Source organism: Aplysia californica, unplaced genomic scaffold (assembly GCF_000002075.1).
Source record: "Aplysia californica isolate F4 #8 unplaced genomic scaffold, AplCal3.0 scaffold00238, whole genome shotgun sequence".
Classification (NCBI taxonomy): Eukaryota; Metazoa; Mollusca; class Gastropoda; order Aplysiida; family Aplysiidae; genus Aplysia; species Aplysia californica.
The window spans coordinates 494,241-499,024 of NW_004797508.1; positions in this window are offsets into that span (position 1 = coordinate 494,241).

A 4,784-nucleotide genomic window follows, 5' to 3' on the forward strand; every position below is an offset into this window, starting at 1 on the left:
ATATATATATGATATAATATGTCTCTTCTGGTCAATTTCTGTCTATCTCCCTGTCTGTCTTTCTGTGTGCCTATCTGTGTCTCCCAGTGTCTCTCTCCGTCTCTCCGCGCCCTCTTCTAATGCCGCCAACAGCTCTCCACCCACTTGGCGTTAGTGGCCGGCAGATCGGCAATGCGCTTAGCTTGTCATCAAGGCTTGTAAGCTGACTTGACGATTGGCCCTCCAACAAGTCTCACATCCACTAGGACAGATGCTTGTGCTGACAGACCTCAGCGTGCTGTAGTAATCCGCGCGGGAGGTGATGCAGGTCCTTTCATGCTGTTTATTTTCTCTGTTTTCAGGGTGGTCTCTGTAGTTTTTTTTAGTCAAAATTTCCCATTTGGTATTTGGTAAGTGTTTTTACGGCACTCGCAACTGCATAAGGTCTCTTGAGCGCGCGGTACACATTAAACTTTTTCAAAGGGTATGAAATTTTGAATTTTGCTCGGGTGGCTACCGAAGCCTACTCTATCGATTTTAGACCACCAAGGATATTTAACGTGCTCAATTTGCACACGGTCCCTCCGAGATTTTTCGCCCTTGTCCGAGAAGGCTAGGTGTAGATCTTTCCTACCAGAAGGTCAGGGGTGTGGCTGAAAGACAGCAGTAAGAAGGAGCTAAGGAGTAGCAGTAGAAAGGGTGCAGAAAAGGTAAGGAGCCCAGAGGAGGGGGCAAAGGAGGTGAGGCGGTGGGGAAAAAAGAAGAGACGAAAGCAGACGACAGAATATTGCTAGAGAACAGGAAAGGGGGTGAAAAGAGACAATTTTAGAGAGGAATTTTTTTCGGTCGCTACCAGGATTCGAACCAGGGACCTTTGAATGAGCGACGAACACCTTAACCTCTAGGCCACGAGAGCCCCCTTTTTCCCAATTGGCACTATCGTATTGGAGATCGGCGGTAAGCGGTTGGTTGGTGGAGGTTGCCACTGGTAGGTCATACTTCCCTAGTTCTTGAGTTTCCTTCTGTTGATTCCGCATGTATGTCTTATATTTCCCAGGACTAAATGACCATTATTGTGTCGATGTACTTCTCTTTACTCAAACAAACAAAGGAGTGTTTCTGTGAGTGATGTTGGTAGTCTAATGGTTTGGCTACTGGACCCGTATACGTGAAGTTGCTCGTTTGGTGGTTAATGCACATGGTTCAGCTGTTTTATACAACATGGAAAAGGCTCTTTACACGACTTATCCTATTTGGCGAGGTGTTACCAGAGATATTCCTTAAATTTGGTAGCCCCGCCTCTTGGGTAATCTGACAGTGTTGCAAGGGGTATCAAACTTATACAATTTATTTTTCTTTCATGCTTTTTCCTCGCTCCAAGGGGTTGGGGGTGTTGGGGGCACCAATGGTAGATCCTACAACTACGAGTACTTCTTTTGTTTCCCTCTGTTGTTTTTGTCTGCTTGTCAGTGCTGTTGGTGATTTAAAGACAGAACTTAGAGCGAAGAAATAGAATAGGACAGACAGGAACGGGGACACAGACACAGACACAGACCCACACACACACACACACACACACACACACACACACACACACAGAGTGAGAGAGAGAGAGAGAGTGGGAGTGAGAGAGAGAGAGTGAGAGTGAGAGTGAGAGAGAGAGAGTGAGAGAGAATATTATTATGTTCATATAGACCTATATATAGGAACATTCGTGCAACGTGTCTTCCCTAAGGACAAATTGTAACGTCAATGCCACGAGGGGGTTCGAACACATGACTTCTCGTATATAAATATATAAGTATATATACACAAGAACATACTAGAATAAAAAGTAAAGGACAAGAGAGGATTGCGAGAACAGGGACAACTGCTTTGCGCGTGACAGGTACGCGCGGGTAATTTCCCCTTGAGGGGCGTTGTCCTCGAGAACGGAAGGACGCCTTGGAAGCGGTAGAAGAAGGGGTCTCCAGGAGCAATTGTGTTAACAGCTACCTCTTTCACTTGCGGATGCATTTTTAATGAAATCACTTCCCTGGGCTCAAAGCGGCGTCTCTCGTGGGTGTTGTAGGAGTGAGGCGTGGTGAAGCGAGCCGCTTGTCGTCACTGATTGGAGAGAAACGGTAAATGCTGGCTCGCCTTTGCGTCGCCTCGTCAGACATTGCAGGACATCCTACTCGGGGGGTTGTTCTTTTTTTTTTATTTAGCGGACTTTTCTTCTGGTTTTATTGTGAGATTTCATGGTACGACTAGAGATAGGATATTTCTTTTCTATTTTCGGTCATTGCTATTAACCCTGCACCATCCTTGATTCCAAACATACTGACTATGCCTCTCCCTTGGAGCATTTCAAGGAAGTCAAGAACTGAAGAGATGGATGTAATACTAGGGCAATCTTCTTCCTGTACATCTAACGCCCATTCAAAGCTGTGTTTTTATGCATACTGGCTTAAAATAGTCTGCCGTGACACGTACTCGTTATTTTTCAGGTTTTTTTGTGGGTTTTTTTTTTTGGTCCCGTGTCCTGATTTTGGTGCCCATATTTGTTGATTGATTACGTAAAAATGTATTGACATGTTGCAAATTGTTATGTTTTCTAGAAAAACGAAACAAGAAAAAGTGGAATTGTTAAGTCGGTGATGATGATGATGATGATGATGATGATGATGGTGATGATGGTGATGGTAATGGTAATGGTGATGTGATCATAATGATCATTATTTATGGTGACGATGATGATGTTCTGATGTTGGAAATAATGTGCATATTAGTCTTTGTATTAAGTTTGTTTGGCGCTTACTCTAGATCCCCGCCAGGCTGTCCTGGGGGGCAGGACACAACCTTCATTCTCAACTCCTCGCATAGAGTGACCAAAAATTTGGAAATAATTCGTCATCTTCATCCCTAGCATTTAATAAAAGTATGCCGAAAAATCATATGGGGGCCCCTTCTAAGTGATGACATTGTTAGTGTGTTTGTTACCCTACATCTATGCCATCTTATTTTCAAAACAGTGAAAGGAGTGAGGCCAATCACATTTGTAATATTAATTTTCAAGTCAATGCAGTTGCGTTCCGTATTAAAAGACTAACTCGTCTAGACTAACTTGTGTGCTTACAAGTTATCGCTATTGTCATTCGCAACCGGTCCCGAGGCACTTCTGTGATCGTCGGAGCATGTGAAAAGGCTGAACGTTATTTTTCAGTAAAAAAAAGGACGGAAATATCGAAACCGAACCAAAGCATTTGTAAGATTTCCCTAGCTATTATCTATATTTATTGGAAAACCGGCTTTTTTTTCTGAAACCCCCAAAATTGATGTGGGCGATTGTGAAATGACAGGGACGATATGGTCATACACATCTTCTGTTTTTGTTTGAATTTTACGGCACTTGCAATGGAATGAGGTCAGTTATTATGTGCCAAATATTAAAGATGTGACAAGAGAGTAAAGAAACACGAGAAAGAAAGGGAAGAGATAAGGAGGATGTATATTTGATAGGAAAAAAAAGGAGCAAACCACACCAGAGCACCCGCCAACCACCCACTTACGCGTCTTTATCATATGTTATAACACTCAATACATGTCAAACCTTGTTTGATTTGAGGGAAGAATGCCTACAATTACCCACGGACATACAATGTAGAGCAATGCAGCACATAAACTGTCATTACTTATGACGGAACAGTTCTCACTGTTGTTACTTTTGAAGGAGCAGTTCTTACTGTTGTTACTTTTGAAGGAACAGTTCTCACGGCTGTTACTTATGAAGGAACAGTTCTCACTGTTGTTATTTTTGAAGGAACATGAGTCCTCGACTGTTGTAAACTGTGACGGAGCAGTTCTCACTGTTGTTACTTATGAAGGAACAGTTCTCACTGTTGTTAGTTATGAAGAAACATATCACTGTCTGCACTCGAACACGGCATGACGTCAATGGTCTAGTTTTAAGCTGTTGGGCTTGCAACCAAAAAGCCATGGGTTCAAATCCCGTCAGAGGATCGGCATTGTGTGTTTAGGAAGCACATTTTACCCGAATTTTCCTCACTTCACTCGGGTGGGAATGAGTACCCGGCTATAGACGGCAACAGATCTTGTCAGTTTGTGTATTGGCGCTTAATTTAATGCTTTCAGTGTATGCTTCCCGGAAAGCCGAGAATGTTTCCGGGTGTTTTGGGGTTTGCTGCGGTAAAAAAAAAAAAAAAAGATTGTAAAGCGCATAAAAATAATGCTTTCTGTTGAGCAGGGATATATGCTTTACTTAAGTTATTTATTATTTATTTAATTATTTATTATTGCATCGTCGGATAAATCTGACACCGACAGTGGGAAGGCTTACGTCGTGATAATATGTGACTTTTATATTATGTTGAGCTGGGATATACGCTACAAAAAGCTATTAATTAATTATTTATTTATTAAAACACTGTCGGAACAAGCTAGCGTTCACAGTGTTAAGCCTAGGTCGTGAAAATATGTGACTTACAAGATAATCTGTCACTTTCCTATACCCAAGCGGTTTGCAAGGGCGTGCGAAGGTTCGATGAGAAGGCGAGATAAACATAGCAGAAATCGATGGTAGTTCTCTTGCGCCGGAACTTGAGTGTTGCCGATGTGAATCGACGTCTTCAATCACGTGACTTCGTGTCCCCATCACGTGACGTGACATTCCCATTACATATCTTGTGAAGGCCATGCTTCCCGGGAAGCCGAGAATGTTTCTTAGTGGGTGGTTAGCGGGTGCTCTGGTATTTTTTGCTCCTTCTTTCCTATCAAACATCTATCCTCTTTATCTCTCCTCCTTT